Source organism: Adiantum capillus-veneris, chromosome 24 (genome assembly GCF_014529385.1).
Source record: "Adiantum capillus-veneris isolate H3 chromosome 24, ASM1452938v2, whole genome shotgun sequence".
NCBI lineage: Eukaryota > Viridiplantae > Streptophyta > Polypodiopsida > Polypodiales > Pteridaceae > Adiantum > Adiantum capillus-veneris.
In genome coordinates, this window is record NC_140954.1 from 67354739 (window position 1) to 67376854 (window position 22116).

The following is a 22116-nucleotide window of genomic DNA, read 5'->3' on the forward strand; positions in this document are numbered from 1 at the left end:
ATCATAAAAAATTCCACCTGTTTTGTGCTTAAGCCATAAGTTAGTTAATATTTTACTCTTGTTACACCATAGAGGCCAGGTGAGCAGAGTTCCCTAAATATAAAAGAAATATTCTCAGAATTTCTCAGTACAATCACTACTCCTCAAGCCAGAAAGAAGTAAAACCACTAGCCCAAGGAAGTGTGCCTGAACACCACCTTATTCCATAGTTTATCAAGGAAAAAATATCATTTTGCAAATAAATCATGCTAAAAAGTTTTTAAGCCATCATCCAAAAAAGCCTTAAAAACCAGAGTGGCTCACCATAAGTTATGTAAGCAAAACCCAACTCATCCAATTTGAACATCCTCCAAGTTTTTCTAGCACAATCATAATTCAATAAGTAATCATTCAATATGATGATATCATGAGAACAATCTATCAAAACAAGACAATCTAGGGCAAAACAAACATCACTATCAGTCAAGAGCTGCTTTATACCAGCTATCTTGAGTCCTTTCCCTAAAAAACCCCAATGTAACTCGCTGTCGAATTATGAATCTCCACATAACCCACCAGAACATGAACCATCACATAACGTTCCAGAATATCAACCAGTGATTAGCGCAGTCAAGGCAGTTTCCCCATATTACCATAATATAACACATTTAGGTAACAACCCGATCAGTAACCATATGTCTGTTTAGAATTGATGCCACTTTTTTGTCAAACAACAAAAGACTAAAGTGAGTATGTATGTAATCAGTACCAGGTAGGAAGCAAAAAAACCTCTATTGATGTGCAAATATTAGTGCCGAGGTTATCATACCATATGCTTTAGCTAAAGAAAATCCCAAATGTACAGTTCTGCCAATATTCCTAAGGTAAAAAAAACCTGTTATAATTACCCAACAGAGCAAGGAATTAAGCATTTGAGATTTTGAGTTAATTTCTCCAACGAGCCAAGGGAAACCAAGTCTAAGTGAAGGGAGGGGCCCCTCACCTTATTATAGGGGTTAGAGAAGCATGACAGTAGTCGTCTCAGCAAGCCAGGTAAGGCCACACCCTATAAGCCCTTCATAGCGCACAATCTGCATCGGGATTGTGAGCGGGTCCTAAAGAGGAGGAGATTTTATGAGAAAACAGAGCTATAAGCCTCACCGGGCCGCCACTCATCATCAGAAGGGGAAGAGGATCGATGGCGACAGCTACTACATAGGATTCATCACGGTGTTTGAAGCTAGGAGACGCCATACAGACACAAAATAGGGGAGGGTTATTTCCATAAGAGACTATTCCCATAGGGTTAGGTTTTTAGAGGTACCATGCTACCAGAACAGTATAGTAAATAGCTTCACTTAGCCATAGTGTTCTTCATAGCAAAAGATAGCAGTAATTATTATGTAAAGCATAAGGTAAAACTCCCCTAAGGCAACAACTCAAATCTAGTTTGAGTGTGACAGGTTGGATGTCATATTTTGTAGCCAAATATAGCGATCCAGGACCCAATCAGAGCCCCCCCCCCCCCCCCCCCCCCCCAGATGCTATCAAGGTCAGATGCTGTGACCAAGTGTGTGTGTGTGTATACGCACGCTAAGTGAGGGAGAGAACACCTCTCACTTGTTTATATAGCAGCATCAGATCAGTGGTTTCCAGCTTGGGCGGCATCAGATATCCAATGTTTATGTGAGCATCCCTTGGAAGTTGGATTGAAATACACCATACCAGCTACAGAATCTCCACAATATCCTAGTATGCCAGAGTTAGGAGTAAAGAGTAAGCAAGGTTTCAAGCCAACGCACAAAGAGAGATAGATAGAGAGAGAGAGAGAGAGAGAGAGAGAGAGAGAGAGAGAGAGCAGGTAGAAAAAACCTAAACGTTCTAGAAAATCCTATCTAGGCGGGTTAGGTCAAGCCAAGTATAGAGTGACAAAGTGTGTGCGCGCGCACGCCACCCATACCCAGGCACCATACTCAATGTTAAGGTATGGGCCTACTGCCTCATCAAGTTGATGAGAGTCATACAATCAAGATTGAAACTTCAAAGAGATGTACCACATCAAGAAGTCCAAGTGAAGCATGTTACGAGACTGGGCACCCCCTGTTGTAGTGGTTAGCTACAATTGGGATAGCTGACGTAATGGTTAATTATGTGTTGTCTATTTATTTTACTAATTGAGTTGATGATGATTTTGTAGAGTGGAATGCGGGGAGTTGATGAAGAGGCGACGGCAATTTTTTGGTCTCCCACCGCAGCATACGATCCCATTTTAAAATAAACCTTCGAATTCATTTAACCCAAGCCTCTAAAGGCTTTCCAATTCAATTGTGGCCATTCAATTTAAGTATTAAGTTGGCCCCTTTTCTTAAGGACTCGGGCACCCTTCTATAATCGTTTGGTCGGTCTCCACCAACCTAGATCAACAATAAGTCACCGACTCCATTAAAACCAATTCGACTGACTCCTTTGGCCGCACAAGCTTTCTCTTTCGCTGTTCAAAGGGGAATATTGGCCATCCATTCTTCGCCGAACATCTTCAACAACCTTTGGGGTGAAAGTTAAAATTACCACTATCTTTTGGGATAAGGAGACCGGATGCTATAAAATTCATATGGCTCGGTAAAGCACCGTCGGACCGTCTACTTCTCTAGCAATTTCCTAGCGCATCGCCATTTCGGACTGGACGTCACCGCTATTTCTCAGCTAAGTACATTACATTTCTGTTATTTATTTTACTTTTATTCCGCATATTGCATCTGTGAATCACCAAATAGCCTTTTTAAGCATTACCATTTAAGTATTTATTTAAAAATAAATAAAATAAAATAAAGCACACAATCATGGCACACCTTCCTTAGGCACCCACGATTGCAGAGCAACTTCAAAATTTGCAGTAGTCACTCACATATGAACGCATGCGAAGGCAAGAACTTGAAGATGAATTATTGCATTCTGCACGCACCGAATCTGCACCGGCACCCAAGAAAAACAAAATTAGCAGAAAAGCCTTCACTTTCAAAGATTTTGATGGCACTAAAGATACTAGCACAGTTCTAGCATGGGTTAGTCAACTAGATGACTATTTTTATGATGAAGACTTCCCCGAGCGTGAAATGGTAAAGTGTGCATCCAATCATCTCACTAGCAGCGCTGCATTGTGGTGGAACGCCACCAGACAACATGGAAGAAGACCACGCACCTGGAATGCATTTAAAAAAGTGTTTTTATCTCAATTTTTGCCCACACAGTACAAAGCTAAAGCACAACGCCAATGGGATTTAATTCGACAGGGTAGAAATGAAGATGTATAGGGTTACACTGACCGTTTTTTGAATTGTCTAATTCAATTGCAAGCTATTGAATATGTTAGTCGTAAGAAATTGAAGCGAAAGTACATATCAGGCTTTGCACTACAAATTAGTACTGAGGTAGATATGTTCGAACCAGATTCTCTGTCAAAGGCCATTAATTTGGCTCTCAACGCAGAAAAGAAGAAAGGTGGACATTCCTCTCACACTGATCAACCTGCTAACACTAACCGCAACAAGAGACCTCCTCTCTCTCCTAACTTTGACAGAAGCAAACAACAAAGCCGTACTTTTTTCAAAAGACGTAGATTTGACAATCCTCCTACAACTGCTCAACCTCATACGAGCAACAACAACAACAACAACAACACCCAGCAACGAGGCAACCAACATCCTTTCAACCAGCGTTCTCCTCCAAATTCTAATGGTAACAAAAAGGTGAAGTGTTTTAAATGCTTTCAGTATAGTCACTATGCAAATAAGTGCCCAAATGGTCATGCTAAGGACAATGGTCAATCCAATGGCCATTCAAATGGAGTCAACAGGAATTCAAGTCAAAAACCCTTCAACAACAACCGCCCTAACGGAGCTACTCTTAACCTCATCGAAGATGCTACACCCGACGACAATGAAGTGGAAGTTAACTACGGTGAGGGATATGATCCTGATTATGATAACGATGACAATCCATCCTCAGGTACTCCTATATCTCCTCACACTTTGTTTAAAGTGCAAGGCACTGTTAAGGGTGAAAATGTCACCATTCTGTTAGATGATGATAGTAGTCATGATTTCATTTCCACACGATTGGCACAGCAACTATCACTCTCTGAAATCTCATCTCCTCACAAGGTCAAAACTGTTTTTAATAATCAACGTTTTAATTGTAAAACTCAAGTCACTGTTGAAGTTTACATTGGTGAATTCACACAAGCACGTACATTTTTGGTAGCACCATTGCACGGTCTTGATATGATTTTGGGAATGCCATTTCGTTATGAATTTGACCCGTTGATTAATTATAAAACACGTAGAATGTCTCTCACTCATCATAATAAAAATTTCTCCATCCAAGCAACACTGGCACATCAAAAATTTCCACTCCTCTCTCACACTCAAGCCAAACGAGCAATTCGAAAACAAGGGAAAACATATCTAGTATTGGTAAATCAAATTTCTGCTGAAAACTGAAACTTCACGTAATTCCGCACACGATGAATTTCTCTCACAATTTAAAGATTGTTTCATGCATGATCTGCCACCTCGAATTCCACCATCACCTCTAGAAGACCACAAAATTGACATCATACCGGGTAGTGAACCTCCTTGTAGAGCACCTTATCGTGTAAATCCTACCGCACACAGGGAAATACAAACTCAAATCACTGACTTACTTGACCGAGGCCTAATCCGACCTAGTAGTTCACCATACGGAGCTCCAGTACTTCTTGTCAAGAAGAAAAATGAAACCTTTCGTATGTGTATCGACTACAGGGCTTTAAACAAGATCACCATTAAGAATAGGTTTCTCATTCCTAGAGTGGATGATCTATTAGACAAACTGAAAGGGACAAACATCTTTAGCCAAATTGACCTTAAATCAAGGTACCATCAAGTCAAAATGTTTGAACATGATGTCTACAAAACTGCTTTCAGAACACAAACTGGACATTATGAATTTCTTGTCATGCCATTTGGTTTGACAAATGCACCAGCTACATTCACACGCATGATGAATCGAATTTTCATTGACCATCAAGATTTTGTGATTGTATTTTTTGGTGACATTTTGGTATTCAGTAAACCTGAAGAAGAGCATAAACAACATTTAACACGTGTATTCGATCTGCTTGCACAAAATCACTTATATTTGAATCCTGAAAAGAGTTCATTTTTCCAATCTGAAATTGAATATTTGGGACACATTGTATCGGGTAAGGGAATACATATCGATCCAAAGAAAATTGAAGATCATGGCCTAGACCCAAAAACTTGCATGAGCTACGATCTTTTATTGGTCTTTGTAGCTATTACAGGAAATTTGTTCGTAATTTTGCTTACAAATCACATTATTTGACGCTCTTGTTGAAGAAAAATACGCCTTATGAATGGACTGATTTGCAAGAAAGCTCATTTAATGCACTTAAACATGCTTTGACTAATGCACATGTATTGCAATTGCCTGATTTTGAAAGACCATTCTTTGTGGTAGTCACTGATGCTAGTGGAAAAGGTATCGGTGCAGTCCTTATGCAAGATAACCATCTAATTGCTTTCGAAAGTTGTAAATTCAAACCGTCAGAAACAAAGTTCAGTACTTATGATAAAGAGTTGACTTCTGTGGTACATGCATTGAAAATTTGGAAACACTATGTAATGGGTACTGACTTGATCATTAAAACTGATCAACAAAGTATCAAATATTTACTTTCTCAGCCCTTAATAGCTGATAGACATATTAAGTGGGGCGCTTTTATTCAAAGTTTTCAACCCAACATTCAATACCAACCTGGTAAAGAAGACGTTGTAGCTGATGCTTTGAGTAGAAGACCCTCACTTAATCATCTATCAACCATTACGGGAACTTCATTTGACACTATGCCTGACACTTATGCACATGATGCTGACTTCAAAACGACATGGTTGCACATGCTTGATAATTCTGTACACACATTTCTCGAATACACTATTCAAGAAAACTTCCTTTATTTCAAACAAAAATTGTGTGTGACTAAACCTTTCCGTACATTAATTATTGAAGAATTGCACAAACCACCTTATGTTGGACATAGAGAATTTGCTGCAACTTCTCAAAATTTATGTCGTGATTTCTATTGGCCTACTATGAGAATGGATGTTAAACAATATATTTCAACTTGTTTGATTTGTCAAAAAATCAAAGCAGCTACAGGTAAGAAATTGGGACTTTTACACCCTCTCCCCATTCCTGAAAGACCTTGGGAACACATTTCAATGGATTTTGTTACTGGTTTCCCACTCACAACGCACAAACATGACATGATATGGACTATTATTGATCGTTTCTCTAAACAAGCGTATTTTGTTCCGTGTAAGAAAACACTCACAGCACATCAAGCTGCACTTTTGTTTCTTAAGATTGTTTTCCCACATCATGGTTTGCTTAAAGTGATTATTTCTTATCGAGACTCAAAATTTTGTAGTGCTTTTTGGACTACTGTGTTTGACAATCTTGGCACTACACTTGACTTCACTTCTGCATTTCATCATGAATCTAATGGTCAAACAGAAGTCACCAACCGCACTATTATTGACTTGTTAAAGGCTTATGTTTCTTCTCCACCTAAGAAATGGGATGATTACCTACATATTTTGCAATTTGCATACAACAACACCACTCACACTGCCACGGGTAAGTCTCCATTTGAAATTGTATATGGTCACTCTCTTCCTACTCCTGCTTCACGTCTTTCTAATGTTGTGTCTGCCGCCCGCTGATGATTTCACTATTGACTTTCATGATATTTATGCAAGTGTGCATTCTGCCATTAAACACTCACAAGAACTTTATACCAAGCATGCTAACAAGCACCGCAAGGCACACCACTTCAAAGAAGGTGATCATGTTTTATTTCGCATCGAAAACGAAGGATCAAAAGTGTTGATACTAATGTCTTTGTTAAGCTTGCTCCTCGTTTTTATGGACCTTTCAAAATTTCAGCTGTCATTAATGATGTTTCTTTTCGTTTAGAACTACCTGCACATTGGCACATTCACAATGCCTTTCACATTAGTCTTTTACGCCCATTCCGAGGACCCCTACCTACACACCACATTTATGAAGACCCACCTTCACTTGTAGACCAAGAAGAGCAACTCATCCCTGATAAAATAGTTGACCATGAGACTACCACTACACACATTGGAATGGTTTATAACCATTACCTTTTGACTTTCAAGGGCCACCCTAGAGAGGATGCCAAATGGATGCCTGAAAAGTTTTTTCGCAACTTTCCCGACCTTCTCCACACTTTCCATCACTCACGGTCAAGTTGATTTCACTATTGAGCAACTGAGGACAGTTGCTATCCCCAGTGGGAGGGATGTTAAGAGACTGGGCACCCTCCTGTTGAATCTTAACAGCATAAAATCTGATAATGTCTTCAAAGAAGATTATACTCTCGTAGGAGTTTTAAGGCTTTGCCAGCCATTAGAAAATAGTGTAGAACATTTGTGTTCTCTCTTCTTCTAAACCCTCTGTGTGAAATTAACAGTTAATTGAATTAGTACCGCCCTCTACTATGTACTACTGGTTATATGCGCCCTAAAGTGTGGTTCCCCTTTCAGTAGTTCTTTTTATATTAGGTAATCCATAAGAGTACAATTGCCAGGGAGTCACTTTGCAGATGTGCAACCATGCACTCATATGACAGAACGAACCCCCAAAGCTCATATTTAAAGGCATAGCGGCCTAAAAGCAACTGTTACAAAAAGCTTGCGCTAGCTCCAAAAGAAATTACTAAAAGTTCCTTGTGTCCAATCTAATTTCACATTACTTAAAAACAGGTCACGTCATCTTTTGTACAGACGCCCGTAATTGTCGTTGTGTTTTAGAAACCTGACACATCAACACATACGGTCAGCCACGTCATCGTGCAATCTCTCTCTCTCTACTCTTTTTTCACGAGTAGTCATCACTTCTGAGACATAAACCCGAAGAGTAGAGAGAGAGATTGCATGCAAAACAGACAACAGACAAGAAGATAGCTCAATAGATAATGAACTCTATGCTTACATGCTTTTGACAACTCAAACCATGCACGCCTCCATCCAGGGCCAAAATGTACCCTTGACCAAATTATCTGGTGGACCTAGCTTACCTTTTTGTTCCGTTCATGACCTGTTGGTACCCTGCTAGCCTCCCTACCCTTGGCACCTCAATCTCGATCTGGGGAATTCTTTACCTACCAACTAATTCCCTTTACTTTCTTTCCTTGTGCCTTGGGACCCGTGGGTAGCCTTGCTTGCCTTCCTTGTCCGCTAACACGTCAGTCTTGATCATAACAACCATGAGACGCACTATCATCTGATCCCTTTCTTCTCCAGAATCCTCTAATGAACTTGCATCTAGTTCCCTTAATTCGTCGGAACCTTCGGATGGGCTACCATCTAACTGCCTTACTCCTCCAAAATCCTGTGATGAGTTATCCGGTTCCCCTTATTCATTCTCTTCCGAGCTCTCCTCCTCCAAACTGCTAGATTGCCTCCCAATGCCTTCTAGAATTTTTCAAAAATCTGCTTTTCTTCATTTTTCTCCACTTCTTCCGCCTTTTCTCATCCTCACTGGAACTAGAGAACAACAAATTGTCGAAACTCTCTAAAGACGAAGAAAACTCTGGGTCATCCTTGAAACGAGCACACTTCTTGGATCTGCTTGCCACCTCGAAAGTCGACTTCCGACCCAAATAACCAGGGAGATCCGTCGATTTCCTCTTCTTACAAGAGTGCTTCAAGCCTTTCATTATTTGGTTCATCTTCTTTTCAAGAGCTCTGTCCAGCTCTTTTTGCGAGTACAGTTTTCGATTTTCTGCACTTGTTTGTCCTTTCAGCTTCCTTCCAGACCTGACTTGAAAGGAGAGGAGAGTATATGGTCTCACGCCATCTCGAATGAATCTCATCAATCTGGTAATTCTTCAAGTTTTCGCAAACTTTGGGTCTCTAAAGTACTTGATGTCTTTTCACACGTGTCAACTTGCAGTTGACATTTGTACTCCGCTCTAGCAAACTTCCTCGCCAAAAATTTGCCCAAATCTTTATTGTTTTCTTCAGTTCCCGAGTTGGGTTTCAACCTTTTTTCACCTCCACGTTGAGAGGTATTGTCTCTATCACATTCTCTATGGGAACCCATGTGTGCTGCAAAAGGAATCGGATCCTCTGTAGAAGAAGAATCTTTATGAGCTGAGCAGTGAGCTCCGATACCACTATTAGGCTTAGACTGTCATGTGCACACTTCACTTGTGCTACGTGGACATGCTTTTGCTACAGTCTAGCATGAGTCATTAGCTTAGGACCTAGCCAAGCACTTTGTGAGCCTCTAGCAAGACATGCATGCCCAGGCAAGTCATAGTTGCATACCCTCTCTTGCACAGTATAGAATTTCAGCACATAGGCATTACCCCATGTGAACCACCTCTCAACCCATTAGCTTCGACATCCTTGTTGTCGTCGTCGCCGTCATCAACATAGAACCCCTCAGTACCTCGTTGTCGTCGTCGTCGTCGTCAACATGGAACCCAGTAGTACCTCGTCGTCGTCATCATTACCGCACCCCTCAATGCCTCATCGTCGTCATCGTCGTCGTCGATATACAACCCGTCGGTACCTCGTCGTCTGTTGGAATTAGGGTTGCAGAGAAACGCACACAGCTTGCAGAAGACGAAGGAAGCTCAAGGCACACAATAGAGTGTGTTAGTGTGTGTGCAATGGAAAGATAGATAGCCCTAGAGTGATGGGCGTATATACAATGCACAGGGAAAAAACCTCCTAAAGAGGAAAAAAATGCCCCGGCGGTCCTAGTGTGTTCACACACATCACTACTACATGTATATGGTAACAAATCCCCCCTGGAGTGATGCGGTGAACGAGAGCTGGCACATGAGTAAAGGGAAGTGCCATGCCCTGAGGACATGATCAGTTCACAAAGGGGAGTAAGCCCAAAGCTTTGCGGAAAGCTTCTCACTTTTCACGAGACAATGCCTTTGTGAAAAGATCTGCAAGGTTGTCCTGTGTTGGCACATAAGCCAAGCTGATCTCTCCTGCTGAGCGCCTCTCCCTGACATAGTGGTAATGCACCTCAATGTGCTTTGTGCGAGCATGAAAAACTGGGTTCCTCGCAACTGCCAATGCGCTCTGACAGTCAGTGTAGATAGTGTTGGCAGTGTCCTGTCCAACACCCAAATCAACCATAAGGCGTCGAAGCCATACACACTCAACCGTAGCTGTGAAGACTGCCCTGTACTCAGCCTCACAACTCGAATGGCCACAGTAGGTTGCTTCTTGCTCAACCATGATATACATGAACTGCCAAGCATGAAACGAAAACCACTTGTGGACACTCGCGTGTCAAAACAACCAGCCCAATCTGAGTCCGAAAAGCATGTAAGTCTGGCGGCAATGATCCCCTCTTGGGATAAAACAAGCCAAGATGTGAAGTGCCACTAAGGTAGCGAAAAATCCTCTTGACAGCCTGCCAATGCTTAGACCCCGGGCTATGCATAAATCTGCTGACCTGTGAGACTGCAAACTGAATATCTGGCCTCGTGTTGCATACATAAATGAGGCATCCAACATCAGTTTGGTAAAGAGTGACATCTGCAGGATCAACAGCATCATGAAGACTCAATTTCAAACCTGTTTCCATGGGAGTGGCAATAGGTTTGCAATCCTCAAGTCCAAACTTACATAGTAATGTGTCACAAGGTAGGCACCACGTGCCAATAGAAAAGAACAGACTGAGCAACTTTAAGCACTTCAAATAACAACTGAACTGAAATGGAGAGAGAGAGACGACACGCGACACGGAGTGGCGGAATTCCACCCCAGAGAGTATTGGCCCCAAACCTTGGCGCCCCTTTCGGTATTTCTTTATATTGCATCAACACAATACAAGCCGGTACTCCAGACTCTACACCTTCGTACTGAAGCATGCCAGAGAATGAGCCCTAGCCTCATATATAAAGGCCCTTGGCCTGAAAAGCAGTTATAGTAAAAAGCCTTTGAAACTCAAAAGCTTCTGGTTCAAAAGCAAAGCCAAAAAGCTGCCAGCGTAAATCATGGAAATCCGTACAGCCTACCACGTCGCAAAACGCAGAAATCTGTCCTTAGGGTTAGGGTTAGGGTTTCTGCAGTTTTAGGGTTTTTGGCAGCAAAATTAGGGTTTGCAGGTTTTAGGGTTAGGGTTTCCAGAATTAGGGTTTCAGCAGTTAGGGTTTCTGGCAGAAATTAGGGTTTGCAGGTTTTAGGGTTAGGGTTTTCAGAATTAGGGTTTGCAGGTTTTAGGGTTAGGGTTTCCAGAATTAGGGTTTCAGCAGTTAGGGTTTTTGGCAGAAATTAGGGTTAGGGTTTCTGCTCTCGGTCAACCACGTCATCACTCTGTGACACTTCTTCTGTTGCTTGTTCCTTTTAGGGTTTAGGCCCCTCGGCCGGTAGCTCCGTTCTTCAGTAGGTCGACACGTCAGCAGTTTGTTACATCTCCCCTTCTTGAAAGAGAATAATCGTCCGGGATTACAGCATATCTGCAAAACAACTCAAGTTAGTTCAAAAATTTCCGAGGGTCATTCCGAGGGACATTCCGAGGGACAATCAATTTGCTCTTTTTATTAAGGAGTTAGCTTCTCCTTTCTGCTCTTTTGATCAAGGAGTTAGCTGCTCCTATCGGCTGTTTTGATCAAGGAGTTAGCTTCTCCTTTAGTCCAGATCAGAACTCTTGATATTCCGGCGTAGTAAAATTAGCCATCACACCCAGACCGTACTGATCTTCCTCGAGTGTCTTGATGCACTAAAATTACATACCCAGGCAATCTCATCCAATTAGGAATATTCAGTGGTTGGCACATCACAATGCAACACAAATGCTCACATATGCATGTTACAGGACATAGAAACATAAAGCCGCCGATGAACACTCCTCCCGCATAACCTAACAAGGGCCGGGGGATATTCAACGACTCCCTCATCACTCCTCCCGCATAACCTAAAAAGATCCGGGCCGGGAGATATAGAGGCCTTTTACAACCAAACACTCCCCAGACCGCAGTCTGCGTCGTTTGGAGGTGCTGAGAGTAACCACTGCTCAGACTTCTTAATACTCCTCCCGCATAACCATCCAAGTCCGGGCCGGGAGTCACAACAACAATTATTTTACAAGCATACAACCAAACGCTCCCCAGGCATCGGCCTGCGTCGTTCGGAGGTTTTCAAACATACAATGAAACGCTCCCCAGGCATCGGCCTGCGTCGTTCCGAGGTTCAAACAATACCAAAACAGTATTTTTCACTTCTCCACCCGGGAGTAAAATCACCAATCATTGAAACCAGTATCAAACCAGAGTCAAACAATTCAAATCGGCACCAAAACAGGTTCAAAACAGATATCATCCATTTCAAACAAATTCCAAACAGGATCACCAAACAAGATCAAACAGAACTTAAACTTAAAAAGCAATCTCGACATCAATCGAGCTCGAAAAGTCGACTGACTTTCCATCTTGAAACCTGCACCAAAAATTAGGGTTAGGTTCCTTCCATGAGGTCGTCGCCAAGCACAGCATGGTCCATTAGCTCTTGGACAGACAATGTTTCTTTGGCAGCGATGGTAGTCCCAGGAGATAGCAATCACACCGAACCTCCAAGTCCATCTGCTCGTGAAGAGACATCTACTCAGAGATGTCGAGAAATTTCAAGTTATAATCTGCTAGGGTTTCCATGGCAAGCATTTCAGGATACCCCACTCCGCTAGAAGTTGCACTACGAAGGAAGATGTCAAAAACCATATAACTTCGGGCAAAATTTTCTTGAAAGCTTGCCAAGTACTTGGAATATGCTGCTTGGTAGCTGTAGACATCAACATCTGTATGGCACTGCTTTTGAGAAAAAAAACAGTGACTTGAAACAAATCTGGATCCTTCTCTTGCAAGTGATTTTAATTGGCTTATGTCCTGTAAGACACTACGGTGAAGACGGGAGCGCGCCCGATGCGCGATGAAGTAAGGGTGGGAGTGGCTAATAAGTCCGGGTTGGAGGGCGCAGATATCCTCGAATAAAGCTCTGTCTGCTCTTTAATAAGTCCGGGTTGGAGCGCGAAGATATCCTCGAATAAAGCTCTGTCTGCTCTTTTGTAGGACCGGTATGCTTTCGAAAAAGCACACGCCTGATGCTCTAATACCACTGTCACAAGGCGGGCACCACGTGCCAATAGAAAAGAACAGACTGAACAACTTTAAGCACTTCAAATAACAACTGAACTGAAATGGAGAGAGAGAGAGAGACAACACGCGATACGGAGTGGCAGAATTCCACCCCAGAGAGTATTGGCCCCAGACCTTGGCGCCCCTTTCGGTATTTCTTTATATTTCATCAACACAGTACAAGCCGGTACTCCAGACTCTGCACCTTCGTACTGAAGCATGCCAGAGAATGAGCCCTAGCCAGTGTTCGCAACTTCCATAAGCTAAGTAAGGGTAGCCACGCTGTTCTTTGTACAGTAATCGCGAAGCCCTTTAGGCAACCCACAACAATACTTCTCTATCTGCTCTGTCAGTGGCACAAATCTGTAGGAGGTCACTGAGAGTAATGCTTTACAAAACCTCCTATTGTACTCCAGCAAGCTCTTGCACGAAGCTGCCGTAAGCTGGTGCCAATCTGTCAAGACATCGGCTTCAAATTCATTTGATAGCCAAGCAGATGCAAACATTTGCTTTAAGTAAACCCAAGTGGCGGGTGCCTGTCCTTGCATTAACAATGTCGTCCACCATATAAGCGCATTGTCCTTTAAGAAAGTGGCAGCTTTCCTGACCTTCGAGGCCTCTGTAAAATTCCCTCCCGCATAAGCTGTATCAAACTGCTGGAGGAAAGTGAGTGCCTTTGTCTTGTCCTCGAAACCACTGAAGGTACTGAACTTTACTGCTGCACCACCTTCTTTGTAAGCCTTCGGCTTCTCTAGTGCCCCCAAGTTGTCGTACGGAATGGTCTGCAACATGGGCACTGTACTAGGCATGATCGACACGCCTTGGCCATTCACATTTTGCGTAAGAGGTGCGATATCTGGCTGCTGTCCAGAAAAACCAGCCATGCCAAAATGACCCTGTGGCACCCCAAACTGGCCCTGGTTGCCGTGGAAACCTTGCTGCATGCCGATAGTACCATACATGGGGTTTGGCATGATGCCTTGCATACCCCCGAACATTGTTCCTGGCATGTACGGCTGACTTCCAGACGCAAAACCAGCCATACTTTGGAACACTGATCCACCCCCGAAATACCCAGGATGTACCGTGGGTGGTGGAAAAACAGAGTGCATAGCCTGGTATCCAGCTCCCTGTCCATTCAAGACAGCATGCTGGCTCTGAAAGGTGGCGGGCTGAACTAGCATAACCTGTGGAATAGGCGTTCTAGCCACCTGTTCAAGCACGGGAGGAACCTGCTTTGGAGCCCCCGACTCCGCAACATGCGAGTGTTCCCTTTCCTCCTGCGCCTCATGAAGTACCTGGGCTTGAGCTTCAACAAGCTCCGTACGCGGTGTAGGTTGCCTATTTTGATGTTGCACTGGTGGTGCTTGCAAGAATTCCATAAACCTCGGATTCTGCACCAGCTGCGAAAAGACATTCACCGCGGCAACTAACTGAGTCTTAAACGCATCATCCTCAAGTTGCCCTGTCATAAAGCCCTGTACTACTGGAGGGACATTCACGTTGACAGGAGGTACAGACTGACGTGGCCGTGAGCTCTCGCCAATCTCAAAAACCATAGGAATCTCCTGCCTGTCCTTTGGAGAGGAACCCTCTTCCATAATTCCCTTCCCCTTGTCGGCCATAGTGTAATCCCCGCGTTCTTGCACTGTGTGTCTTTACCCTGAACAATCCAGGCTCACTCTTTGAGGAAAAAGTGATTGATGTCCCGGCAATGGAACCATGAAACCGGCCCGTAGGGCGGTAGGCGTTGGCTTTCACCCGAAATTCTTTACTTTATACACACACACAGAGCACTTTGCAAAGAGAACCTGCGACGGGAGTTAACACTTGAATACACACACGGCTCGGAAGCTAGAATGCTCCGAGCAGACGCCGACAACCTGTAAGCCCCAAAATTGGCGCCCCTTTCGGTATTTCTTTATTCTTTAGGAGGGTAAATTACAAGGTAAGGTCCTCGGAATCCTTCACGTGTATCCACCTAGATACCATTTGATTTGGCCAAATTTCGGCAGCATAACAGCCCCAAAACTTGCGCGAAACCAATTCCCCTGCTGGAACTCGCTTGCATTGTCGTATACCCTCTGATTCCTATCCAAAAACAGTAAATTCAGCACGCTGTATTTACTGGTTTTTGCCCTGTTTTCAGCCCCAAACAGTCCCCTAACTGTCCTCTGCCAGTGGGGCACGATTCCCAATGGTCCTGGCGTCCGTATGGCTGAAAAACAGTGAATTTACAGCGCATACACAGCGCTGATTTTGCACCTGTACGGTGAGGTTATGACCCTCACCAGTGCCTGCTTTGGAGCAGCAGCTAGCTACCCCTGTTCCTGCTCAAGGAGGCTCTTGCCTCAGCACAAAAGCATGAACCCACACAACTGTACATCAGTCAAATGAGTAGCCCTCTTGTGGGGCATCACATAACAGCACGTAGGGGAGAGAGAGCAGTGTGTAGTGTGCAGGGCATCACTCCTAGCACCACATTGTACATGAGAGGGAAAGGAAGCACTCCATAGCTCTTAACCTGTGACAGGTTGCAAATGAGGCCTCTCCCAGCTTAAAAATCAGCGCCCATTTTTCTGCAAGAGGAAAGTTCACGAAAATGTGACACTTGGCGCATTTTCAAGCATTTTCCCGTTTCGGGTTTGCCGCTTAAAAATATCCTGACCGGTTGCCCAGTTGACTTCACTGCAGAGTTATAAAATGTTCCCCTAGTCATACCGGAGGTAATGACGCGAACACATTTCACGGCCCAAAATAGCAGTTCCCTAAATTTTAGGAGATGCTTCCGTTGGGCTCCCACTGGTCTTCTGACCATCTATCCTCATTGGAGCCGCATCCAAAAGTGCAATGTGGCCCAACTGTCGGATACTTTTTGTTGGTAGTCCCACCTTGACTTCACGCCTTAATTGAGTTCACTTCCTAGTATCCACCAACTTGCTAAGTGTGACGGGGGGACCTATATGATCTTGCTCTGAGCCCAGACATCCTCTGACCATACGAATTCCAGTGCCGACCACTTCCCGTCTGCGGGTGAATCTACCGTTCACATTGGCCATACAATGTCCGACCGTTTGCTACTTCAAAAAGAGGGTCTCAAAACAAATAAAATAAACCCCATTGGAAAGAAACCAACAACCGAGGTTAGCAGTTGCCACATCTCTGTGACATGGTTAATAACTGCCACGTCCTCGTGACATACCCCCCCCTTGAAATCGCAAACGTCCTCGATTGCATACCATAAATACACGCCACTGATGATCTTGTGCTATTAACACTCTTTTATTATCGCATGTATCCGCAAGAAAGGTCGTAACATACATAGATACAAATGACTTAATGAGGCCTTCATACTTTTGCCATTTCCATCTATGGCACTGAATTCATATGTACATTTGATGTACTAGCTCTATCATTACCCCTCCTTTGCACACGTTGGGTTGGGGCATAAGTAGGCTATAACCCAAAGGCTTCAAGGTAAAGCTGCAATACATTTGGTGACTCTGACAATTCATGCTCTTCCATCCACTTTGCATCCATAGGCGGATAGTTCTTGAACTTCACCAAATAGCGTCTTGCAACTTGTCCTTTAACTTTTCTGTCCTTATGTGCCAAAACTTGCTCAGGTACCAGGATCTCATCAAGTTCCTCAACTTCTGGCTGATCCTCAACTCGCATATCTTCAGGCACATCACCCACGAAGGTCTTAGAAGACTCACGTGAAACGCATTATGAATCTTCCACGCATCAGGCAATTTCAGCCTGTAAGCCACATCGCTGATCTTGTCAAGCACTTGAAAAGGCCCATAGTAACGCATGTTGAGCTTAGGAAACAGCCGTTCCTTGCCCTTCATCTTCTTTAACCTTGCCTTTTCGAACCTTAGCAGAACCCAATCACCAGGTGATAGTAGCAATTCACGACGATGACGATCAACAACCTTTTTCTGTTTTGCCTAAGCTTTCTCCAAGGCAACTTTAATCTTCTTATACATCTCATCCATGTTCTCAACATATCGATCTGCGTCAAAGATCTTGTCCTTTGTGTGCAAAATGGGAGGAAGCTTTTTGCCGCCTTCAACAATTTCAAAAGGTGCTTTGCCAGTAGACGAATGCACCGTATTATTGTACGCATACTCAAGCATAGGCAAATACTGTTCCCACTTGCCCTTATTATCTGACACATAACATTTCAGCAGATCTAAGACGGTAGAATTGGTCTCTTCTGACTGTCCATCAGTTTGTGGATGAAACGAAGACGAGAACTTGAGCGTAGTACCCATGTTCTCAAACAATCCTCTCCAGAACAAACTGGTCATGCGAGGATCACGATCACTGATAATCGATTGTGGCATACCATGGTACTTAAACACATTGTACATGAACAAGTGTCACCAGCGTGTGACTACTATCTATCCTTTTTGTTGATTTCTTTCTTATTATCTATTTACTTTCACTTTTTGGAAACACCCCTCGGGAAATCTAACTGCCCTGCATTGCATAGCTAGTGTGGAACTGTCCAGAGGGAGTCCAGGCCTGAGGGCAAGAGAGCACTAAGGTTGGACAAGGACTATGGTTAGCCAAGTGGGGTCATTGACTAGCCAAAGTGGAATCCTTTGCTACAGAGGCTACATTTCAGTTTTGGATGTGGCCGCAGTGTACAAAGAGGGTCGGATGACCTAGAAAGATACAATGGCAGCATCTCCTAAAATTTAGGGAACTGCTATTTTGGGACCTGAAAATGTGTTGGCGTCATTACCTCCGGAATGACAAAGGGAACATTTTCTTACTCTGCCGTGAAGTCAACTGGGCAACCGGGATATTTTTAGGCGGCAACCCCGAAACGGGAAAATGCTTGTAAATGTGCCAAGTGGCACATTCTGGTGCAGTTTCTAATGCAGGAGAGAGTTGGCGCTGAATTTGAAGGGAAGAAGGGCTCATTTGCTGATTTTGTCACAGGTTAAGAGCTATGGAGTGCTTGCTTTCCCTCTTATGCACAGTGCGGTGCCAGGAGTGATGCCCTGCACGCTACGCACTGCCCTCTCTCTCCCCTTTGGCAGTATGTTATGCCCCTCTAGTGGGCTCTTCATTTGACCAATGTACAGTTGTGTGGGTTCATGCGCGATTGCCGAGGCAAGAGCCTCTTGCACAGGTACTGGATTAGCTAGCGGCTAATCCCCCCGCAGGTACAGGTGAATTCGGAGAGGTTTCACGCCAGAAATCTCGTCCGATTCAAAGGGCAAGTAGCCCTACAGGTGCGGGAGCTCGAGGACTTGCTAGGGATGCGACCGGCACGCGGAACGGAGCCCGAAACAGTGAATTACAGCCTGCTGTGTATTTTTGCAGGTTTAGGGTTTTGGCCCTAAACGGACCCTAATACCCCCAGGAGGTTCGGGGACGCAAGGGGACCGCTGTACAGGCGATCTGGCGCATTTTCAGGGCTGAAAACAGAGAATTCAGCGTGCTGCAGATTCTCGCCAGGTTTTGCAAAGTGCCCGTATGCGTCGGGAAAGTCGGTCAATGCGTGGGAATACTGACCGTGAAGGGTTCTAGTACAGTTATGCTGCCGAAATCGGGCTGGAACAGAGGAAATTCAGCCGAGTTTGTGCGGGGCAGCTTGTAGGAACCACAGCGTTTATTCCCTCTTTTGAACAATAAAGAAATACCGAAAGGGGCGCCTAAGTTAGGGGCCAATCTGGTGTCTGTCCACTCATACAGGTGCAATCTAGCAGCCTATATCCCTCTCCCCTTGGTTGTGTCTTGAAAGTACAGGTAAAATAGACGACTAATAATGGGTGAAAGCTAAATCAAGGTTTAAAGTAAAGTCTACCGCCCTTTTTGGATTGAACAGGCCGGTTTCATGGTTCCATCGACGGGACTAAATCACTTTTTCCCATAGAAGTGAGCCTTGGTCAGTTTTGGGCTTGAAGACACAGGGGATCATAGACCAGACACAGGGAATTGCAATTATGGCTGACAAACCAGATGATGTGACTGAAGAGGTTTCCTCTTCACAGGGTCAACAGACAAATGAAGTGGGTGAGTCCTCAAGACCACCACAGACTGATGATGATATATTCAGGACCCAGTTGGCTACTGCTGTGGCTATGTTTACACAAGTAATGCAGAATCCGAGGTTTTTAGCCTTTCTGCAACCTCCTGTTCCGTCTCAGCAAGTTGGGTCACTGGATCATATTCAAAAGCCTGTTAAGGCTCGAGCACAGGTGATTCATACCGCACAGTCAATGGAAACACCTGTACACTTGACGGAGAATATGCAGTCTCCACAATTTATGCCTAAGGTGCAAGAACAGGTGGCTGAGATGCCAGTTTTTCAAGCTGTACCAATTCAGCCCGCCACCTTTCAACAGCCTATAGCTGGTTCTAATGGGCAGGGAAGCAACTTACAGGCTATGCAACAGGTCTTCCCACCACCTTCAGTACACCCTGGCTATTTTGGAGGTGGATCCATATTCCAGAGCATGGCTGGTCATGCACCTGGAAATCAGTTTTACACGCCAGGAACAGTGTTTGGCGGTGCTCAAACGATGATGCCTAACCCCATGTACAGTGTCATGGGTATGCAACCAGGGTTTCAAAGCACTCAGGGACAATTCGGGATGCCACAAGCAAATTTTGGTATGGCTGGAATTACAAATCAGCAGCCAAATATGGCATTTCCAGGTCAAGTTAATAGCGGCCAAGGAACACAGATGAACCCTAATAGTGTTCCCATGTTTCAGTCACTTCCATATGACAATTTAACGCCGCTGGAGAGGCCAACTCCGTACAAAGAAGGTGGCAAAGGAGTGTCATTCACGACCTTTACAGGGTTTGATGACAGGAAGAAGGCTCTTTCATTCCTCCAGCAGTTTGACAAGGCCTATGCAGGGGGAAACTTTACAGAGGCTTCAAAGGTCCGCAAGGCAGCCACTTTCTTGACAGGGAATGCGGGACAATGGTGGACAACTTTATTGCTTCAAGGGCAAGCTCCGTCCACATGGATTTACTTCAAGCAGATTTTTGCAGCAGCATGGTTATCTGATGACTTTGAAGCAGATGTCATGACAGAATGGCACCAGCTTAATGCTGCCACTTGCAGAAATCTGGATGATTACAATCGGAAGTTTTGGAAAGCTCTACTTCCAGTAACTTCCTATAGGTTTGTGCCATTGACAGAACAGATTGAAAAATACTGTTGTGGCCTACCTAAAGGATTGAGAAAGTACTGTACGAAGACAAAAGTCACTACTTTGACGCAGCTCATCGAGGTAGCAAACACTGGCAATGGTTTGCTCAAGGGAGAAGATTGTGAATTTAACACTGGCGTCAAGGCAGGATCAGGCAAGAAAAATTCAGCCAAGAAGCACGTTCCCAATGAGGCTCCTAAAGGGACTCAGGAGTCAGCCAATGCAGGGACAGACAAAGCTACGGCTGAATCAGAAAAAGGACCAGCAAAGAAATGGAAAAGACGTTTTCCTCGCAAGTCAGAAGAGCAAAAGAAGGTCCTGAGGACAGAGAACAAATGCTTTATATGTGAGCAGCCTGGCCACATTGCTTACAACTGTCCTACAAAGAAAAGGCCAGCTGATTCTGAAGACAAGGAGGACAGGAAGGGAAAGAAGCCCATGGCTGGTCTAGTGCCAGATATGGTGGGCGACAAGCCAAATTCAGATGCAAGTGAGCTTTGCAGAGCATGGGGAAAGGTTAGGGATCAAACAGTGCTTATCTTCTTTGATCCAGGTGCCAAAGCCAACTTCATTTCCCCAGAATTGGCTTCAAAGTTGGGAATCAGACCTGAAGAGATGGGGTATACAGCAGAGGCAGGTTTGGCATGTCCTGGCCATACAGAGGCTGTGACACCCATCATTGGAAAGTTGCGTCTACATATCCAGTCCTATGTAGATGCTGAAGAATTTTACATCATGCCACTGGACGGATGTGATGTGTTGTTAGGTATTCCTTGGTTATTTCGTGTACAGGGAATCATGGATGCCTACAACAAAAAGATCACTGTACAGAGCAGGGGAAAGACTCACATTCTGGATATAAAGCTTAAAGGGGAGTCTATTCCTACTGTATCAGCTTCTGCTATTACTTCTGTAATGAAAAAGCATCTTTCTGCGTACTTGGTTTTTGCACGTGAAGTGTCAGATTGTGATGAATCAAATTTATCTGTGCTAGATAAAGAAAGGTCAATGTTTTTACAACAGTATAGTGACTGTTTTTCCGATTCATTACCGTCTCAATTACCGCCAGAGAGACCCGAGGACCATGCGATAGATTTGGTGCCAGGCTGTAGCCCACCAAATAAGCCTCCGTACAGGGTTAGTGCGGCTCAGCAGAAAGAGATAATGGGCCAAGTACAGGAGTTGTTAGAAAAGGGGCTGATTCAGCCCAGTTCATCTCCATTCTGTTCTCCAGTGTTGTTGGTGCAGAAAAAGGATGGCTCATGGCGTATGTGCATCGACTACCGTGCACTGAACAAGAATACCATCAAGAATAGGTTCCCTATACCTAGAATTGATGATATTATGGACAAATTAGAAGGAGCAGCTATGTTTAGCAGGATAGATCTAAAGAGTGGGTATCATCAGATCCGCATTAGATCAGAGGATGTGCACAAGACTGCTTTTAGAACGACGTTTGGCCTTTACGAATTTTTAGTGATGCCCTTTGGTCTCACAAATGCTCCTGCTACGTTCAATAGGATGATGGACAGAATTTTCCGTCCACACCAGCAGTTTGTTGGTACGTTCTTTGATGACATGATAGTCTACTCAAAGAATGAAGAGGAGCATAGGCATCACTTGGCCATTGTGTTCAAAGAGCTACGCAGTCATAGGTTGCTCATCAATGCAAAGAAAAGTGAGTTTTTTCTGGAAGAG

The 22116-nt window shown here is 44.1% G+C and overlaps 1 protein-coding gene across 9 annotated transcripts in view; it reads right to left on the reverse strand.

Annotated features, from left to right (window-relative positions):
- The window catches only part of LOC147426525 (DNA-directed RNA polymerases II, IV and V subunit 9B-like), a 78900-nt gene that overhangs the window by 11393 nt on the left and 45391 nt on the right, over positions 1 to 22116 (reverse strand). For 5 of the 9 annotated variants that reach the window (XR_015186229.1, XR_015186228.1, XR_015186232.1 and 2 more), the window contains exons 3-4: positions 2885 to 2946; positions 304 to 359 (exon numbers count right to left, since the gene is read on the reverse strand). The exons of the other annotated variants lie outside the window; for them this stretch is intronic. The gene's annotated coding sequence lies outside the window, so the exon portion shown is untranslated. The remainder of the gene's footprint in view (positions 1 to 303; positions 360 to 2884; positions 2947 to 22116) is intronic. 9 annotated transcript variants of the gene reach the window in all.